This window comes from Cupressus sempervirens, chromosome 11 (genome assembly GCF_028749045.1).
Source record: "Cupressus sempervirens isolate cs-2001-9-10 chromosome 11, ASM2874904v1, whole genome shotgun sequence".
NCBI classification, from domain to species: Eukaryota; Viridiplantae; Streptophyta; class Pinopsida; order Cupressales; family Cupressaceae; genus Cupressus; species Cupressus sempervirens.
The window spans coordinates 135,472,872-135,496,448 of record NC_143128.1 but is presented as its reverse complement, the minus strand read 5'-3'; positions in this window follow the sequence as shown (position 1 = coordinate 135,496,448).

Sequence of the window (23,577 nt, the reverse complement as noted above, 5' to 3'; positions counted from 1 at the left end):
TCAATCTTCTAAAGGGATCTCTACTTTTGGTACATCACGATCTTCAACAGCTTCAACACATTTATCTTTAATTTTTTAATTTCTTCTCAAGTCATTGAAGACATTTTGGATCTCATTTCTTATCTTAGTTGTGAATTCTTCTAAGATATGTTCTAATCTCTTAGGATTTTCTCTTCTACATGAACTACTAAATAAGAAGCCACAACTGCCTCAAACTTTGCTGATTTTACCACCAACAAAGAAGACCATGTCTATAACAGAATTCCAATAAAACTTGAATGATCCCTGTGCATTTGATAGGTAGAACCAGAACCTGCCAACTCACAACCAAAGAATTCAGTTCTTCCCAAGCTCACTCAGCTTAAGCATGATGAGATCAGCAATCATTGGGCCCAACCACTCTCTGATAAGTCATCAACAACATTAACCTTCAATTTTCAAGATCAAAGCTTCAATAGTGACAAGTGTAACCATATGAAACCACGCAGTGATACCATCTGATGCAAGAAAAGGCAGGTTCAACTACAAACGAGATGACAAAGCAGCCCCCAACAAATATAGCAAAACAAATGTATAAAGATATTTAATTGCAAACAATGTACTTTTTAAACAATAGGCCTTCATATACATCATTGAATACTAGTTGATTACACCACACACATTTAGAATAATAAGCAATATGCCAAGCTATAAGGCCTTCCCAGTTACGGTCAATTACATTCCAAATTATAGACCAAACTCAATAATCTCGAGCTCTAACTTCTTGATAAGGAATAACCATAAAGGTGCTACTTGACAGCTACATACTAAGATATTTTAAGGTTTACTATTCTTTGAATGGATTTTTTAAATGTTTGTTGACGCATTTGGTTGGTAGTTGAATGGTAGAATAACCTTGTATTATAAATGAGTGGTTCAACATACTCATGCCAAGTTAAACAAGATGGGGTAGGCAATTAGATCGACGATGCATTCACTACTAAGGTTCCTTGCCCAAACCTATTGGCCCACTTGGTGACAATCCCTATTAATTTCTTTTATGGAATGAGCTCATGATACAATTTATTTCTTTTTGAAGTGGAATTACTTCTACCTCTTATTTTTGAAGTTGGTACAATTGATTTCTTATTGATGTGATGGAATATTTTAAGGCTTACTGTTATTTGAATGGATTTTTAAAATATCTTTTGACCCATTGGGTTGGTTGTTGAATGGTAAAACACCCATGTAGTATAAATGAGTGATTGAACGTACTCATGCTAAGTTACTCAAGATGGGGTAGGCAAGTAGATCGACGATCTATTCACTACTAAGGTTTTTTGTCCCAAGCTATTGGATCGCTTTGTGACAAGCCCCTACTTTGTTGAATATCTATTTGTCTTTATATTGATTTCTTTTATGGAATGAGGTTGTGATACAATTTTTATTTTTTTGAAGTGGAATTTGTTTTGCACCTTATTTTTGAATTTGGTATAGTTTGTCTTTCTATTGATTTCTTTTATCAAATGAGCTCATCTTTAGTGTTATTGTTGTAATTAGTACATTTTATTGTTTTAGTCGAGATCGATACATTTTTGTTTAAAATGGAATGACTTTTAACATTTATTGTTGAGTAATTACATTTTATATATTACTGATGATATGGAATTTTTAGGCCTTATTGTTCAAATGGATGTTTCTTCTATACATTTTTTATCCATTGGTTTGAAGTAGTTCATGCCTCATTAATTTATAAATATTGTTCCTTATCAATGAGAGTTATAAATTTAATTTTTGAAAAGGAATTACTTTCATGCCTTATTGTTGAAGTCAATATAGTTTATTCATTGTTGATGAGATGGAATGTTTTAAGCCTTATTGTTTGAATGGATTGTTTTTATATTTGTGACCCATAATTATATTCTCTATCCTTCTGCAATTCTTTACATCACAAGGCAGCATGACCTTTCAATATATTTTTTTCTAACCCAACTCTCTGCGGCTCTACAATATTTTCAAGTTGAAAGCAATCTTCAGGTTCACTAATCCAACCTATTGATTCCTCAAAACCTAAAGAACCATAATTATCTGATACTTCTATTCTATGAATCTTACCAACTTGTGCCATAACTTTCAACAAACTTCGATCTTCTAAAGGGATCTCTTCTTATGGTACATCAAGATCTTCAACCGCTTCAACATATTTATATTCAATCTCAGGATTCGTTCTCAAGTCATTCAAGACATTTTGGATCTCATTTCTATTCTCAACCTTGAATTCTCATAACATAAGTTCCAATCTACTATATTCATTCTTATAGGTTACATACTAAACAATAACAAGGTGTGACTATGTCAACCTTTGGCAATATATCCACCAACATTGAAGACTATGTCTATAACAAAATTCAAAAAAAAATTTAAGAAGCCCTACATATTTGATAGGAAGAATCAAGACCTGCCACCTCACAACCAAGGAATTGCAGTCTTTCCAAGCTCATTAAGATTAAACACAAACCGATCTGCAATCATTAGATCCAACTATTCTCTCATAAGTCACCAAAAGGATCAACCTTCTATTAACAAGATCAAACCTTTAGATGTGACAAGTCTAACTAGATCAAACCATGGTATGATACCATCTGATGCAATAAAAGGTAGGTAACCTTGCAAATGAGATGACCAAGAAGCTGTGAATAAATATAATAGAACAAAAGTATAAAGAGATTTAATCACAAGTAATGCAGCTTGTAAAGAATAGACCTTGTAATACATTATTGTATACTAATTGATTACACAAATCACATTCAAAATGATTAGCAGTATGCCAGGCTATAAGACTTTCCTAGCTACGATCAATTACATTCCAAATTACAGACTAAACTCACTAATGTCAAGCTCTACCTTCTTGATCATGAGTAACCACCAAGATGCTACTTGATTGTTGCCTATTAATAAGTTTTAAGCCCTATTGTTCTTTGACTGAATTTTTAAATATTTTTTGACCCATTGGGTTGGGAGTTGAATGGTAAAACATCCTTGTAGTTTAAATGAGTGGTTCAACGTACTCACGCCAAGTTACTCAAGATGGGGTAGGCAAGTAGATTGACAATCCATTCACTACTAAGGTTCTTTGCACCAAGATATTGGCCCACTCAATGAAAATCCCCTACTTTGTTGAATATTTATTTATCTTTCTATTTAATTCTTTTATGGAATGAGCTAATCATACAATTTTATTTTTTTGAAGCGGAATTTCTTTTCCATCTTGTTTTCAAAGTTCCTATAGTTTATTTCTTATTTATGAGATGGAATGTTTTAAGGCTTACTATTCTTCGAATAGATTTTAAAAATATTCGTTGACCCATTGGGTTGGTAGTTGAATGGTAAAACACTCTCTTAGTATAAATGAGTTGTTGAACGTACTCACACCAAGTTACTCAAGATGGGGTAGGGAAGTAGATCAATGTTCCTTTCACTACTAAGGTTCTTTTCCCGAATCCATTCTCTAACTTGGTGACAAGACCCTATTTTTTTCCATATCTATTTATCATATAATTGATTTTAGGTACAAACTAAGCTCATCCTATGCCTTATTGTTGTAATTGATACATTTTATAGTATTTTGTTGAGATTGATAAATCAATTTTAAAATGGGATCAATTTTTTTGATTCATTGTCTAAGTAGCAACATTTTTTATATCATTAATGACAATTTCATACCTTTATGTTTTTTCTTAATTGCAGGATTAGATAACTTCAAGTAAGACTATCTTTCACAATTACTAACCTTAATTTTGGGTTCTACGTTCCTCAAACTAAAAGTCATTTAAATACTATGGTTGTTTGCTTTTCCATCTTCATCATCCTACAAAGAAATCAAAACAAATTTCTTACCATATTTCTCAACCGTAGTAGTATTCTTTATGTAACTATATACAACCCTTCTATCAAGTTACCTAGGTCTTACAAGTAGAACATGACAAGCACTCATGTCTTCTACATCACACTAAAATCCATCCATAAAAGGTCCAATACTGAAATAATCGAAACATTTCTCTCTAACATGCACATAATGATCGATTTGAAACCAACTGATAGCATACGAAGTAACTTGTTTTAATCCTTGCAAACTAGGTTTTCTAGCCATCTCTTTAGAAACATGATTATCAGTATTCCCTCCATCTATAATAGCTTTCCAAAATTTGGTTGCCAACTCACAAATATTTTGGAATAACCTCCTTCTTCCCATGCATTTTACATAATGCTTAACCCATGGCATTATTTTCATCAATAGCGATTCTTTGACTTCTTCTGAAAGAGTGTCAACATAAAAAGATTCCACTTTTTGATCTTGCTGTACTACCAAGATCTTTTGTCAATGTTCACACTAGAACATTCAAAATTTTAGTGTCCATATTTACCACATTTAAAACAAGTACCTATGAAAATATTTTTCTTATAAGAAATAACTTGCTCACCCTTATCAACTTTATTCACCTAGTTACCTTGCTTTCTTGTTAACTTTTCTTCAGTCTTCAATTGATAGTGATATGCATTTCCAACTAGAGTAAGTTACAACATACTAAATTCATCCTGGAAGTGGAATTTCAAAACATTCATATACCATGAAACCTTTTCCTTGGAAGATTCATGATATCTAGATCTAATTTGTATCTTGTAAATTTCCTTTTTATAATTTTTCACACATATTCCTGCTTCAAGTTCTATAGATTCTTAAAAAATTCAAGTATATTGTCTTTAGTGGTGGAATTAAGCCTTCAATCCACAAAACAAAGGTATTTATTTACTAATCTTAGTTTCATCATTATATTCTCTATCCTTCTACAATTCTTTGTAGCACAAGGTAGCATGACCCTTCAACACAGTGATTGCTAACCCAACTCTCTGTTGATCTACAATATTTTTAAGCTCAAAGTAATATGTGGATTCATTAATCCAATCTATCGATTCCTTAGAACCCAAAGAACCATAATTATTTGATACTTCATATGAATCTTACCAACTCGTTCCATAACCTTCAACAAACTTTGATCTTCTAAAGGGATCTCTACTTCTGGTACATCAAGATTTTCAACAGCTTCAACAAATTCATCTTTAATTTTTGGATTTCTTCTCAAGTCATGGAAGACATTTCGGATATCATTTCTCATCTTAGCTTTGAATACTTCTAGCATATGTTCCAATCTATTAGGATTCATTTTTCTAGGTGACCTATTGAATAACAAGCTACAACTACCTCAAACTTGAAAAAGCCCTGTGCATTTGATAGGTAGAACCAAGACCTACCAAATCAAAACCAAGGAATTCAATTCTTCCCAAGCTCACTCATTTGAACCATGATTAGCTCAGCAATCATTAGGCCCAACCACTCTCTGATAAGTCACCAACAAGATCAACCTTCTATCGAGAAGATCAAAACTTCAGTAGTGACAAGTCTAACCATATGAAACCATGCAGTGATACCATCTGATGAAATAAAAGGCAAGTTCACCTACAAATGAGATGGCCAAGCTGCCCGCAAAAAATATAGTAAAACAAATTTATAAAGAGATTTAATCCCAAACAATGCACTTTGTAAACAATAGACCTTCATATACATCATTGAATACTCATTGATTACACCACTCGCATTCAAAATGATAAGCAATATGCCAAGCTATAAGGCCTTCCCAATTATGGCCAATTACAACCCAGATTATAGACCAAACCTATTGGCCCACTTGGTGACAAGCCCCTACTTTCTTAAATATTTATTTGTATTTCTATTGATTTCTTTTATGGAATGAGGTCATGATACAATTTATTTATTTTTCAAGTGGAATTTCTTTTATGTCTTATTTTTGAAGTTGGTATAGTTGATTTGATATTGATGTGATGGAATATTTTATGGCTTACTATTATTAGAGTGGATTTTCTAAATATTTGTTGATGCATTGGGTTGGTAGTTGAATGGTAAAACATCCTAGTATTATAAATGAGTGATTGAACATATTCACGCCAAGTTACTCAAGATGGGGTAGGCAAGTAGATCGACAATCCATTCACTACTAAGTTCTTTTGCCCCAAGCGATTGTCCCACTTGGTTACAAGCCCACACTTTGTTGAATATTTATTTGTCTTTCTATTGATTTCTTTTATGGAATGAGCTCATAATACAATTTTTTATTTTTGAAGTGGAATTTCGTTTGCACCTTATTTCCGAAGTTGGTACAGTGTATTTCTTATTGATGAAATGGAATGTTTTAAGCCTTACTATTCTCTGAATGGATTTTCTAAATATCTATTGACCCATTAGGTTGATAGTTGAATGATAGAACACCTTGTAGTTTATATGAGTGGTTGAACGTACTCACGCCAAGTTACTCAAGATGGGGTAAGCAAATAGATCATCAATCCATTCACTACTAAGGTTCATTGTCTCAAGGTCTTTGCCAAGTTGGTGGAAAGTCCCTACATTCTTGAATATCTATTTGTCTTTCTATTGATTTCTTTTATTAAATGAGCTCATCTTGTGTGTTATTGTTATAATTAAATTTTATTATTTCTGTGGAGATCAATACATTTTATTTTGAAATGGAATGATTTATTACCTTTATTGTTGAGTAATTACATTTTATATATTATTGATGATATGGAATTTTTAAGCCTTATTGGTCAAATGGATGTTTCTTTCATACATTTTTGATCCATTGGTTGCAAGTAGTTTATGCCTCATAACTTTATAAAGTTTTGCCTTATCGTTGAGAGTTATAAATTTGATTTTTGAAATGGAATTACTTTTGCACCTTATTGTTGACATCAATATAGTTTATTTGTTGTTGATGATATTGAATGTTTTAATCCCTATTGTTTGAATGGATTTTTTTAATATTTGTGACCCATAATTGTATTCTCTATCCTTCTACAATTCTTTAATTCACAAGGTAGCATGGCATTCTACTGGACTCATTCTTAGAGGTGACATGTTGAATAACAAGAAGGGGTGGATGCCTAAACCTCTGGTGATCTCTCCACCAACAAGGAAGACCACGTCTGTAACAAAATTCCAAAAATTACTTGAACAAGCCCTGTTGATTTGATAGGAAAAAGCAAGACCTGCCACCTCACAAGTAAGGAATTCTAGTCTTCCCAAGTTGTGTAAGATTAAACATGAAAAAATTGGCAATCATTAGATCCAACTGCTCTTTAATAAGTTACCAACAAGATCAACCTTCCGTCAACAAGATCAAATCTTCAGTTGTGACAAGTCTATCTAGATCAAACCATGCCATGATATCATATGATGCAATAAAAGGTAGGTTCCCTTGCAAACAAGATGACTAAACATCCCCCAACAAATACAACACAACAAAAGTATAAAGAGATATAATCACAACTAACACAGTTCATAAAGAATAGCCATTGAAACACATTATTGTATACTAATTGATTACACAAATCGCATTCAAAAAGATAAGCAATATGCCAAGCTATAAGGCTTTCCTGGGTATGACCAATTACATTCCAGATTACTCATGAAACTCACTAATGTCAAGCTCTACCTTCTTGATCACAATTAACCACCAAGGTGCTACTTGATTGTTGCCTACTAATACATTTGAAGCCCTACTATTCTTTGAATAAATTTTTAAACATTTGTTGATGCATTAGACTAGTATTTTAATGGTAAAACACTATTTTAGTAGAAATGAGTGGTTCAACATACTCAGACCAAGTTACTCAAGTTTGGGTAGTAACTAGAGCGATGATCCATTCACTACTAATTTTATTTGCGTGAAGCTAATGACCCACTTGGTGAAAAGCTTTTCAATCTTCATCATCCTATAAGGAAATCAAAACAAATTTCTTACCAAATTTCCTAATCATATCTATATTCTTTATGTAATCATATGCAATGCCTCTATCAAGTTCCTAAGGTCTTCCAAGTAGAATATGACAAGCACTCATGTCTTTTACATCACACCAAACTCCATCCTTAAAGGTCAAATACTAAAATAAATGAAACATTTCTCTCTAAGTTGCACCCAATGATCAATTTCAAACCAATTGATACTATATGAAGTAATTTGTTTAAATCTTTGCAAACCAAGCTTTCTAGCCATTTCTTCAAAAACATGATTATCAGTACTCCCTCCATCTATTTTAGCTTTACAAAGTTTTGTTGCCGACTCACAAATATTTCTAAATAACTTCCTTCTTCACATGGGTTCCACATCATGATTAGCCCATGCTATTATTTTCATCAATAGCGATTCTTCAACTTTTGGTGAACGCAAGTCAACATCAAAGGATTCCACATTTTGATCTTCCAATACTACCAAGCTCTTTTGTCAATGTTCACACTAGAACATTCAAAATTTCATTGTCCATCTTTACCATATTTAAAGAAAGTACCGATAAAAATATGTTTCTTATCATAAACAACCTGCTCACCCTTATCAACTTCAGTCACCTAGTTACATTTCTTTCTTCTTAACTTTTCCTCAGTCTTCAACTGATAGTGATATGCATTTCAAAATATCCTAAGTTTCAACATACTCAATTCATCTTAGAAAAGGAATTTCAGAGCATTCGTATAGCTTGCAACCTTTTCCTTGGAAGATTCATGATGTCCAAATCTAGTTTGTATCTTGTAAATTTCTTTTTTATAATTTTTCATAGACATGTACTTCTGCTTCAAGTTATGTAGCTTCTCAAACCATTCAAGTACATTGTCTTTAGGGATGAAATTAAGCCTTCAATCTACAAACCATGGGTTTCCATTTACTAATCTTAGTTTCATCATTATATTCTCTATCCTTCTACAATTCTTTCCAGCACAAGGTAGCATGACCTTTAACCTTAATTTTTGCTAACCTAACTCTCTGTGGATCTACAATATTTTCAAGCTCAAAGTAATCCTCGAGTTCATTAATCCAATCTATCGATTCCTTAGAACCCAAAGAACCTGAATTATTTGATACTTCGTATGAATCTTACCAACTTGTGCCATAACCTTCAACAAACTTCTATCTTCAATTTTTAGATTTCTTCTCAAGTCATTGAAGACATTTTGGATCTCATTTCTCATCTTGACTATGAATTCTTTTAACATATATTCCAATATCTTAGTATTCATTCTTCTCTGTGACCTACTAAATAAAAAGCCACAACTACCTCAAACTTTGGTGATTTTTCCATCAACAAGGAAGACCACATCTATAACACAATTCTAAAAAAAATATTGTAAAATCCCTTTGCATTTGTGAGGAAAAACTACGACCTGCCAACTCACAACCAAGAAATTCATTTTTTCCAAAGCTCACTCAGCTTAACCATGATCAGAGCAACAATCATTAGGTCCAACTGCCCTCTGATAAGTCACCAACAAGATCAACCTTCTATTGACAAGATCAAACCTTTAGCAGTGACAAGTCCAAGCATATGAAACCACGATGTGATACCATATGATGCAATAAAAGAAAGGATCAACTGCAAATGAGATGAGCAAGCAACCCCCAAAAAATACAATAGAAAAAATGTATAAATAGATTTAATCTCAAATAATGCACTTTGTAGAGAACAAACCTTCATATTCATCATTGAATACTCGTTGATTACACCACTCACATTCAAAATGATAAGCAATATGCCAAGCTATAAGGCCTTTTTAGTTACAACCAATTACATTCCAAATTATGAACCAAACTCGCTAATCTCGAGCTCTACCTTCTTGATAAGGAGTAACCACCAAGGTGCTACTTGACTACTGCATACTAAGATGTTTTAAGCTTTATTGTTCTTTGAATGGATTTTTTAAATATTTGTTGACCCATTGGGTTGGTAATTAAATGGTAAAAAAACCTTGTAGTATAAATGAGTGGTTGAAAATACTCATGCCAAGTGACCCAAGATGGGGTAGGCAAATTGATGTAGTCAAGAGGGATGAATAACTAGGCCCAAAGGCTCACCTAGCTATCCAAACCACCCTATAAGATTTAACACAATGGAAGCAAACACAAGGGGATAGTAACCAAAAGGAGGAGTAGACAAAAATACTTTTTTTTTATTCATCAATAAATCTTAATACATGCCAACTATGAGGCTTTCTAGGTTATGGCCAATTACAATACATTCACATTCAAAGATTCAACAACAAATTCACACTTTCAATTCTGCTCTCTCAAAAATTTTCCCTTCTAAAAGGGTATGTGCAGGATCATCATGTGCCAAAAAGTGGTGATCTGAAAAATATGTAGTTCTGAAATGCCTCAAAGAATTTCAAAATCTATTACAACTTTTTTCCCACTCATCCTGATACTAAATGAAAACAATTCATACCTTTATAATTCCTACTATATCTTTCGATACCAACCTGATATGGTCATCTTTAAAACATCTCGAAAATGTGTTTTTTGCATGTTCTTATGTGTTTTTTATTTCAAGCATGTAGCTGACGACTTTTTTTAAACCAAAATTTGATGTAATGAAAAGGGTTTCTTAAGAATGTTCTTAGCTTTTCATAAATGTAAGGTTTGTCAAATTACGAGTTTCGTAAGTAATTATTACTTATTTTCTAATGGAGTTAGCTGCAAAGTGCTGATTGACATACTGGTTGAAAAATAGCTATAACTTTTAAACCGTATAAGATTTGTGAAATCCAAAAGATGCATCACATTCTATGCTTCAACTAGTATAAGAAAATAAAAATAAAAACTTAATTTTGATTTTTTTTGAACTAGTTAAGGTGGTCAGACACGGGAGTTTTTTAATTCTGAAAATAGTATAGTAGAAAATTCATAATTAATTATTTGTTTGGAATAAAAATTCCCAAAAATATGCATCACATCTAGGCATGATTCTACTTTTTATATCTAAAATTATATTTAAAAATATTATCATTTCATTATGATTAAGGTGGTCAGACATACACCTACTTTTTATTTTTGCCTTGAAATTTTTGTAGTATTGCATTAAAATTCAAACTTTTGACCAATCAAATATATTTTTCTCCAGATAAGGCCTTGTATTTTAGAAACTAGATTCAATTTCCTACAGATTATTTTGTTACAACTTTTTGATATAAAGTCTAGAACCACTTTAAAATTATGTGTCAAGTTGACATAACCCTGATTTGCTAGTTTTTCACTGCCACTTAAGGCCATAGTTTGGTACACCATGATCCTGCACATACCCAAAACTTACTTAGCTCTAAGCCTAAACTCTCTATTTATACTTGCTAAAATGGCTTATAGAACATTCTAGAACATTACATAAGAGTGAGGTTGAGCCAACAATGGTCTAGACTCATCCCAAGAAAAGATCTTAACATAACTGTCACGAATGAAATAAATCTCGTGAGTCGGCTCGCAATATCACATCCAAATAATGACACTCGGCATACACTAGGTAACTCGGCACATGAAGAATCACTCTGCATCCATTGGGTAACTCAGCACATGAAGAATCACTCGTCATCTACTAGGTAACTCAGCACATGAAGGAATGCTATAGTAACTCAACACATGTAGGAATTGCTAGAGTAACTCGGCACATGAAAGAATTGCTATAGTAACTCGGCACATGAAGAGTGCTACAGTAACTCAGTACATGAAGAGTGCTACAATAACTCGGCACATGAAGAGTGCTACAGGAACTCGGCACATGAAGGGTGCTACAAGAACTCGGCACATGAAGAGTGCTATAGTAACTCAACACATGAAGAGTGCTACAGGAACTTAGCACATGAAGAGTGCTATAGTAACTCGGCACATGAAGGGTACTATAGTAACTCAGCACCAATTGCAAAATGAGCAAAAATGAGCAGGATAACAAGGCAACCCAGGATGCTCCTGCATCAAACAACTGGGGTTGGAAGAAATGATTCTCCTAAATCATTGAGATGTCCCAACCTGAGCTAAATCCAACTCAAATTGAGAAATCCATGAAGCATTTTCAATAGGTCTATTCTTCTACTTCACCAAATATTCATAGTAATCTTTTCCTCTTGTACTCTTGCCAACTCTCTGATCCAATATCTATTCAACTTACTCAATCTTTTTCTTTGGATAATCATCTAGTGTAACAACTTCATCCTCTAACTCATGATACTTATACAAATCAGAAAATATTAAATATAGGGGATATATCCATGTCATCAGGTAACTCAACTTCATAAGCATTACCACTATCAAACTTCTTCAGGATCTGACAAAGTCCAAATTTCTTCATCTTCAGCTTATTGTATGTTCCAACTGGGAATCTTCCTTTCTTTAGATGAACCATCACCTCATCACCAACTTGAAAATAATGGTGTCTCTAGATTGATCAACATTCTCCTTATACTTCTGATTGCTTTGTTCCAACCTCAACTTCACTTCTTTATGCAAGGACTCAATAAAATCAGCAAATTCTTCTCTTGCAGTGCTTTTCTTTTCTTCACCAGCAACATCTTTCAAATTTGATATACCTCTACGATGCATTCTAGTAACAATCTCCAAAGGTGTCTTCCCTGTTCTCCTATTCACAGAATTGTTATATGAAAATTTAGCTTGTGCTAATACCATCTCCCAATTACTTGGCTTATTTCCAACTAAACATCTCAGCATATTACCCAAGCTTCTATTCACAACCTCTATCTATCCATCTATTTGTGGATGGAATATAGAACTAAACTTCAATTCAATGCCCATCTTTTTCCACAAAGTCTTACAAAGATAAAAAAACAAACTTACTATCTTTGTTTGAAATTATACTTCTTGGTAATCCATGCAATCTCACAATCTCTTTAAAGAAAAGTTCAGCAACATGCTCAACATCTGATATCTTCTTACATGGTATAAAATGAGCCATCTTAGAAAATCTATCCACTACAACAAATATGGAATCATACCCTTTCACCGTTTTAGGCAATCTAAGAACAAAATCCATACTGATGTCAGTCCAAGGTTTTTCATGAACAGTAATAGATGTATACAAACTAGTATTCTGACTCACTCCCTTTGCAACTTGAAAAACTCCACAACTCTTTACAAATTTCTAACCATCCTTATACATTTGTGGCCAATAATATTTCTCTTTTAGCCAACTCAATGTCTTATCAATTCCAAAATGTCTAGCTAAACCACCACTATACTTTTCCTTAATCAAATTCAACCTCGTAGGACTTCTAGGAATACAAAACTAAATACCTTTGAACAACATACCTTCTTCAATGAAATATTCATCATACTTACTTATGTGATCTGTTAGATTTGGTACTTTGCACTCTCTCCACACCTCAGAAAAATCAGGATCAGCATCATATAACTCTTTCATCTCATCAAAAGAAAGAACTTCAAGCTTCATTTCAGTCAACAAAGAACGTCTTCTACTCAATGCATTAGCAACTTTATTAGTAACTCCACTCTTATGCTTCATTACAAATGTAAAACTCTACAAATACTCAACCCCCTTCATATGTCTTTGATTCAATTTATGTTGTCTTCCCAAGTATTGTAAAGCTTTATGATCAGTATACAACACAAACTCCTATGTCTCCATTTCTTCAATGCTTGAAAAATGGCATAGAATTCCTGATCATACATAGAATATTTATTTTTAGCATCATTCAAATTTTCACTAAAGAAAGCAACAGGCTTACCTTCTTGACTTAATACAGCTCCTATTGCATTACGACTTGCATCACATTCAACTTGAAATACTTTGTTGAAATCAGGTAAAGCCAATACAGGTAATTTAGCAACCTTTTGTTTCAAAGCTTGAAAACTCTTATCAGCTCCATGTGTCCACTTGAATTCCTTTTTATCTCCCCTCATTGTTTTAGTCATAGCATTACAAACAATACTAAAATTCTTTATAATTTTTTTGTAAAAACCAGCCAAACCATGAAATGATCTTACCTCACTCACATTCTCAGGTGTAGGCCATTCCAAAATTTCTTTAACCTTCTTAGGATCCATCTTCAAACCATCAGCTGAAATCACAAATCCCAAATACACAATCTCCTCTTGTTTAAAAGAACACTTTTTTAGATTGATCAAAAACTTTTCCTCTTTCAACCTTTGCAATACTTGCCTAATATGCTCAAGATGTTCTTCCTTAGTCTTGCTGAATATCAAAATATCATCCAAATAAAAGGATCCCTAACTTACCCAAGAATCTTTTCAAAACTTCATTCATCAACCTCATGAAAGTACTAGGTGCATTAGTCAGACCAAAAGGCATAACCAACCATTCATACAAACCATCTTTTGTCTTGAAAGCAGTCTTCCATTCATCACCTTCTCTGATTTTGATTTGATGATTGCCACTCTTCAAATCAATCTTGGTAAAATACTTGGCTCCACTCAAACAATCCATTATGTCATCCATTCTTGGCATAAGAAACCTATATTTCACTATTATCTTGTTAATGGCTTTGAAATCAATACACATTCTCCATTCTCCATTCTTTTTAGGTGCTAATATAGTAGGTACAACACATGGACTCAAGCTTTTTCTGATCAAACCTTTCTGCAACAACTCATGCACTTGTTTGTTAAGTTCTTCATTCTCTACAGATGTCAATCTTTATGGTGCTTTATTTGGAAAACTAGCTCTAGGGATTAGATCCATACAATGACTTATACTTCTTACTGGCGGTAAACCATCAAGAATATCTTCAGCAATAATGCATCTATACTCATTCAAAAACTCTACAATTTCTTTTGGCACTCAGTCAATACTACCATCTGTCACTTGGTCACCACTAACTGGCACTCAGTTAACATTGTTTTCTAGCACTCGGTCTCCATTGACAAAACTCAGTTTTCTTGGAATTATAGCAAAACAAACCTGATTCTTCTTTACTTCCTTTTCAAATTTTTTTCCATTAACCATGCAAATTTTTATAGCAGTACAATTAACCTCATCTAGAACTTCAATCAAAGGCAACAATGTTTGTTTCTTCCCATTAACCCAAAGACTAAATTGATTCAATCTTCCATCATGTACAACATATCTATCATATTGCCAAGGTCTACCCAACAAAATATGACAACAATCCATGGGCATAATATCGCACAAAACTTCATCAAAGTAATGTCCAATTTTGAACTTCACAAGGCATTGCTCACTTACCAATATCTTATGCTCATCTTTGATCCATGAAACATAATAAGATTTGAGATGTTTCAACCTCTACAACTAGCTCTTCTAATGCCAGATTTGTAGAACTTTCACTATCAATGATCACCTTATAGCATTTTCCAACCATCTTACATCTTGTCTTGAAAAGACTTCTCCTTAAAATAGGTTCCTCATCACTTGCCTTATTGCATAATGTTCTTCTCACCATCAAATTTTCTCTAGCCTCAGGTCCACTTGGTGAACCCTCATCATCTTCTTGAATCACAGCATTTTTACTACCTTGTCTACTTTTAGAGGATCTACATTAAAAAGATCTATGTCCTTCTTTGCCACATCTAAAACAATTACCATGAAATCCACCTATAGAATAATAATTACCTCTTCCTCGGTAATAATTAGTGCCTCCTCAATAAGAATTGCCACTTTTCCATTCAATCTTGCCTTTGTCATCATTCTTCCATTCAGATTTGCCTTTATCCTGTCTAGAACTATCAGATCTACCACTTTCTCCATAAATCTACCTCTGCCTCTTTGGAATCTACCACCTCTAACTCTCTGTCTTTCTTCATGCTTCTTTGTCAAGATCTCCTGAGCTTTTAAGGAATATTGATATGCTTCTTCTACACTTTCCAACTTCACAAAACTTATTTCATCTTGTATTCCAGATCTCAATTCATTAATCTACCTTGCAATTTTCTCAACATCATCATCCACATGTCTAGATTTGATGTCCAATCTATAGAATTCCTCAATATACTCTTTCATAGTCATGTCTTTTTGTTTCAAATTTTGCATCATTCTCAACAAGCTAACTTCGTAATCAGCAAGAAGGAATTTTTTCTTTACCTTGTTCACGATCTTTGGCCAAGTTCTTATCTTCTCCTTTCCTCTCCTTTGTCTATTAGTTTGCAAGTACTCTTACCATAGTGATGCATGACCTTTCAACCTAGTCACTGCAATCTTCACCTTTCTATTATTAGGAGTGTTTTCATGCTCAAAGAACTTCTCCATATCAGAGATCCAATCCAACACAACATTGGTATCCAATTTTCCATCATAAGGAACAACTTCTGTAGCAGGTTTTGAATTTGCTCTAGATAATATTCTCAACAATCTTTCCTCATCTTGATCTTCTTCAGGTTATAAATTATGGTTTGGTGCTACTACTTCATCATCACTTACATCACCAAGATTTGCTCCTCTTCTTTGGGTTGTCTCCATAGCATCTAATCTGGCTGCAATTTGTCTCAACTGATCCAATATAGCATTATCAACATTATTTCCTCTACCATGAACCATCTTTACAAATCAAGTTCCTGAAAGATCGTAACCCTCAGCAAGTTATAGGTGAAATTCGTAGATCTTCCATCCTACAACCAAATCCAAGTCAAGGTTCTACATGATCCAATCTCCATAAGGATGAACCTCAAGCTCTGGTACCAACTGACGCAGTCAAGAGGGATGAATAACTAGGGGCAAAGGCTCACCCAACTATCCGAACCACCTTGCAAGAGTTAACACAACGGAAGCAAACACAAGTGGACAGCAACGAAAAGGAGAAGACATAAATACTTTTTTTTGATTCATCAATAAATCTTCATATATGCCTAGTTGTGAGGCCTTCTAGGTTACAACCAATTACAATACATTCACATTCAAAGATCCAACAGCAAATTTGCACTTTCAATTCTACTCTCTCAAAACTTTTCCCTTCTAAAACTTACTTAGCTCTAAGCCCAAACTCTCTATTTATACTTGACAAAATGGTTTACACAAAATTCTAGAACATTACATAAGAGGAAGGCCAACTCAAAAATGGTCTGGACTCATCCCAAGAGAAGATCTTAATATAAATGTCACGAATGAAATAAATCCTATGAGTTGGCTCACAAAATCATGTCCAAATACTGACACTCGACATACACTGGGTAACTCGGCACATGAAGAATCACTCAACATCCACTAGGTAACTTGGCACATGAAGAATCACTCGACATCTACTAGGTAACTTGGCACATGAAGGCATGCTATAGTAACTCGACACATGAAGAGTGCTACAGTAACTTGGCACATGAAGAGTGCTATAGTAACTCAGTACATGAAGAGTGCTATAGTAACTCGGCACATAAAGGGTGCCACAGGAACTTGACACATGAAGGGTGCTAAAGGAACTCGACACATGAAGAGTGCTATAGTAGCTCGGCACATGAAGAGTGCTACAGGAACTCGGCACATGAAGAGTGCTACAGTAACTCGGTACATGAAGAGTGCTACAGTAACTTGGCACCAACTACAAAATGAACACAAATAAGAAGGATAACAAGGCAACCCAGGATGATCCTATATCACAAATAGATATACGAACCATTCACTACTAAGGTTCTTTGCCCCAACCTATTGGCCCACTTGATGACAAGCCCCTACTTTGTTGAATATCTATTTGTCTTTCTATTGATTTCTTTTATGGAATGAGCTCATGATACAATTTATTTCTTTTTGAAATGGAATTTCTTTTGCGTCTTATTTTCAAAATTGGTATAGTTGATTTCTTATTGATGTGATAGAATATTTTAAGGCATATTGTTATTTGAATGGATTTTTAAAATATTTGTTGACCTGTTGTGTTTGTAGTTGAATGGTAAAATACCCTTATAGTATAAATGAGTGGTTGAACATACTCATGCCAAGTTACTCAAGATGGGGTAGGCAAGAAGATCAATGATCCATTCACTACTAAGGTTCTTTGCCCCAAGCTATTGCCCCATTTGGTGACAAGCCCCTACTTTGCTGAATATCTATTTGTCTTTCTATTGATTTCTTTTATGGAATGAGCTCATTATACAAATTTTTTTTCTTGAAGTGGAATTTCTTTTGCACCTTATTTTCAAAGTTGGTCCAATTTATTTTTTATTGATGAGATGGAATGTTTTAAGCCTTACTTTTCTTTATATGGATTTTTTAAATATTTGTTGACCCATTGGGTTGGTAGATAAACGGTAAAACACCTTGTAGTATAAATGAGTGGTTGAATGTTCTCACGCCAAGTTACTCAAGATGGGGTAGGCAACTACATCATCCATCCATTCGCTACTTGGGTTCACTGCCTCAAGCTATTTTCCCACTTGGTGAAAAGTCCCTACATTTTTGAATATCTATTTGTCTTTCTCTTGATTTCTTTTATGAAATGAGCTCATCTTGTGTGTCATTATTGTAATTAATACATTTTATTATTTTTGTGGAGATCGATACATTTTATTTTGAAATGGAATGATTTTTTACCTTTATTGTTGAGTAAGTTCATTTTATATATTATTGATTATATGAATATTTTAAGCCTTATTGTTCAACTGGATTTTTCTTAATACTTTTTCAATCCATTGGTTTGAAGTAGTTTATGCCTCATTACTTTATAAAGTTTGTGCCTTATCATTGAGAGCTATAAATTTTTATTTTTGAAATGAAATTACTTTTGCACCTTATTATTGAAGTCGATACAGCTCATTTGTTGTTGATGAGATGGAATTTTTTAAGCCTAATTGTTTGAATGGATTGTTTTAATATTTGTGACCCATAACTATATTCTCTATCTTTTTGCAATTCTTTACATCACAAGGCAACATGACCTTTCAATATAGTTTTTGCTAACCCAACTCTTTGCGGATCTACAATATTTTCAAGTTGAAAGAAATCCTTGGGTTCATTAATCCAATCTATCGATTCCTCAAAACCTAAAGAATTAGAATTATCTGATACTTCCATTCTATGAATCTTACCAACTTGTACCATAACTTTCAACAAACATAGGTCTTTTGAAGGGATCTCTACTTCTAGGAAATCAAAATCTTCAATAGGTTCAATATATTTAGATTCGGTCTCAGGATTTATTCTCAAGTCATTCAAGACATTTTGGATCTCATTAAATTTTAGATCTTATTTCTATTCTCAGCCTTGAGTTCTTCTCACATAAGTTCCAATTTCCTGGATTCATTCTTATAGGTGACATATTGAATAACAACAAGGTAAAATTGTCTCAACCTTTGGTGATATGTCCACCAAAAAGGAAGACCACATCTATAACACAATTCCAAAATAACATAAGCAAGCCTCCTGTATTTTATATGCAAAACCAAGACATGCCACCTCACAACCAAGGAATTCTAGTCTTCCCAAGCTCACTAAAATTAAACATGAATAGATCAGCAATCTTTAGATCCAATCACTCCCTAATAAGTCACCAACAAGATTAACCCCCTATCAACAAGATCAAACCTTCAGCTGTGACAAGTCTAACTAGAGAAAACCATGTTGTGATACCATCTCATCCAATAAAAGGCAGGTTCCCTTGCGAACGAGATGACCAAATAGCCCCGAACAAATACAACACAACAAAATTATAAGGAGATTTAATCGCAAGTAATGTAGTTTGTAAATAATAGACCTTGGAATACATTATTCTATACTAATTGATTATACGAATTGCATTTAAAATGGTAAGCAATATGCCAAGCTGTAAGGCTTTCTTAGCTATGAGCAATTACATTCTAGATTATAGAGCAAAGTCGCTAATGTTGAGCTCTACCTTCTTGATCATGGGTAACTACCAAGATGCTACTGTATTGTTGCCTACTAATACATTTTAAGCCCTATTGTTCTTTGACTAAATTTTTAAATATTTGTTGACCCATTGGGTTGGTAGTGGAACAATAAAACACCCTTTTATTATAAACGAGTGGTTCAATGTACTCACACCAAGTTACTCAAGATGGGGTAGGAAAGTAGATCGACAATCCATTCACTACTAAGGTTCTTTGTGCCAAGCTATTGGCCCACTTAGTGACAAGGCCCTACTTTGTTGAATATTTGTTTATCTTTCTATAGATTTCCTCTACGGAATGAGCTCATGATACAATTTATTTCTTTTTAAAGTGGAATTTCTTTTGCACCTTATTTTTGAAGTTGGTACAGTTTATTTCTTATTGATGAGGTTGAGTGTTTTAAAGCTCATTGTTCTTTGAGTGGATTTTCTAAATATTTAATGACCCAATGGGTTCATAGTTGAATGGAAAGACACCCTTGTACTATAAATGAGTGGTTGAACGTACTCATGCCAAGGTACTCAAGATGGGGTAGGCAAGTAGATCAGCAATCCATTCACTACTAAGGTTCTTTGCCCCAAGGTATTCTCTCACTTGGTGACAAGACCCTATCTTGTTGCATATCTATTTATCATATAATTGATTCCTTGTACTAACTGAGCTCATCCTTTGTCCTATTGTTGTAATTGATACATTTTATGGTTTTTTGCTGAGATTGATACATCTATTTTGAAATGGCATCAATTTTTTTGTTTCATTGTTTAAGTAGGGACATTTTGTATATCATTTATGCCAATTTCTTACCTTTATGTTTTTTCTTAATCATAGGATTAGATAACTTCAAGTAAGACTATCTTTCATCATTACTAACCTTAATATCGGGTTGTACATTCCTTAAACTAAAAGTCATTGAAAGACCATGGTTCCTTGCTTTTCCATCTTTGTAATCCTATAAAGAAATCAAAACAAATTTCTTACCATATTTCTCGACCATAGCAGTATTCTTTATGTAATCATATAGAAACCCTCTATGAGTTTCGTAAGGTCTTCCAAGTAGAACATGACAAGCACTCATCTCTTCTACATCACACTAAACTCCATCCTTAAGAGGTCCAATACTAAAATAAACAAAACATTTCTCTCTAACTTGCACCCAATGATCATTTTGAAACCAACTAATACCATATGAAGTAATTTGTTGAAATCTTTGCAAACCAAGTTTTCTAGCGATCTCTTCAGAAACATGATTATCAGTACTCCCTCCATGTATAATAGCTTTACAAAATTTGACTGTCGACTCACAAATATTTTGGAATAACTTCCTTCTTCACATGGGTTCTACATCATGCTTAGCCCGTGCTATTATTTTCATCAATAGCAATTCTTCAACTTTTGGTGAAGGAAAGTCAACATCAAAATATTCCACTTTTTTATCTTCATGTACTACGAAGCTCTTTTGTCAATGTTCACACTAGAACATTCAAAATTTCAGTGTCCATGTTTACCACATTTAAAACCTATACGTATGAAAATATGTTTCTTGTCATAAACAACTTTCTCACCCTTATCAACTTTAGTCACCAGGTTACCTTGCTTTCTTATTAACTTTTCTTCAGTCTTCAATTGATAGTGATATGCATTTCCAAATAGACTAAGCTTAACATACACAATTCATCCCAGAAATGGAATTTCCAAAAATTTGTATAACTTGCAACCTTTTCCTTGGAAGATTCATGATGTCTAGATATAGTTTGTATCTTGTAAATTTATTTTCTATAATTTTTCACAAACATGTACTTTTACTTCGAGTTATGTAGCTTCTTAAACAAATCAAGTACATTTTTTTTAGGGATGAAATTAAGCCTTCAATCTACAAACCATGGGTTTACATTTACTAATCTTAGTTTCATGATTATATTCTTTATCCTTCTACAATTCTTTCAAGAACAAGCTAGCATGACCTTTCAACTTAGTTTTTGCTAACCCAACTCTCTAGGGATCTACAATATTTTCAAGATCAAATTAATCCTACTGTTTATCATTAGTATTCGCATTTCACAATCTATTTTCAAGAATTGCTTCATGTGCTTTATTAATTTGATATGTTTTTCATGTTTCTCGGTAAAAATTATTTGTCGTTTGACACTAATGTTCTTCTCCAATATTATAGGTTCAACATGTATTAAGTTTTTCTCAAGTAGGAGGCATGGACAAGACTCTCTGGGGAAGACATTTAACTTTCTTAAATACAGTGTGATTAGGCTTGACCGGCAATAAATGTAGGCTCCAAAGCTCTGTCTGCTCTTTTTCATTTAGTACTTCTACATATGCCTATAATCTCAAGCTCATTTCAGTGTCAGACAAACAACCAACCTTGAATCTTCAAACTTCCTTTCATTTTATCTTTCAATCACTGCTATCATTTATTTTCTTAAATTCACAATTTTTTGAGCTGATACCATGTTATTTTTCTTGGATACTTATCTATCCATATCCCTTCATTGTTTGGTGCTGACTAGAACTTCCTTTCCTGCAATTATTCTTCTTGATATTTGAATGGTTTGTCATTAAAAATATTGTGTCTCCTATGAATTACTCTATTGGAATATATATCCTTTAATTATCATTGGTATTATTTATTCATTGCTCTTATCACACACAAACTTCTCTTCTATTATTCCCAGAAGTTCGAATCTCTTTTGATACCATGTTGAGGTTTCCAAATTTGCTGCAAATATAATGGCATTGCCTATTGAGGTATATGTTTTCTATATGCAACATCCTCTCATTTATATTGAGGATAGGTTATTGAATAGACATGTCTATTCAATAATCAAATAATTAATTTATATAAACTTAGTTATTTTTATCTTTATATATATATATATATATATATCACATATAATAAGTTTATATCTCACATAGAATTATATCTCATATACAATAACATGTATATCCAAAGAGTTATCTAACAGAAGCTACCAAACATTAAAAATACATTTTATATATTACTAATGATATGCAATTTTTAAGCCTTCTTGTTCAAATGGATGCTTCTTTTATACATTTTTTATTCATTGGTTTGAAGTAGTTTATGCCTCATTACTTTATAATATTTGTGCCTTGTCATTGAGAGTTATAAATCTGATCTTTCAATGGATTGTTTTAATATTTGTGACCCATTATTATATTCTCTATCCTTCTACAATTCTTTACATCACAAGGTAGCATGGCCTTTCAACTTAGTTTTTGCTAACCCAACTCTTTGCAGAACTACTATATTTTCAAGCTCAAAGTAATCCTCGGGTTCATTAATCCAATCTATTGATTCCTTAGAACATAAAGAACCAGAATTAATTCATGCTTCCATTCTATGAATCTTACCAACTTATGCCATAACTTTCAACAAACTTCCAATCTCCTAGTATTCATTCTTCTAGGTGACCTACTGAATAACAAAAAGTGACAACTACCTCAAACTTTGGTGATCTATCCACCAACAAGGAAGACAACATCTATAACACAATTCCAAAAAAACTTGAACAAGCCCTATCCATTTGATAGCTAGAACCAGGACCTACCAACTGACAACCAAGGAATTCAATTCTTCCCAAGCTCACTTAGCTTAACCACGATTAGATCAGAAATCATTAGGCCCAACCACTCTCTTATAAGTCACCAACAAGATCAACCTTCTATCGACAATATCAAACCTTCAGCAGTGACAAGTCTAACCAGATGAAACCACACTATGATACCATTTGATGCAATAAAAGGCAACTTGACCTACAAATAAGATGACCAAGCAACCCCCAACAAATAGAACACAAAAAATGTATAAAGAGATTTAATCCTAAATAATGCACTTTGT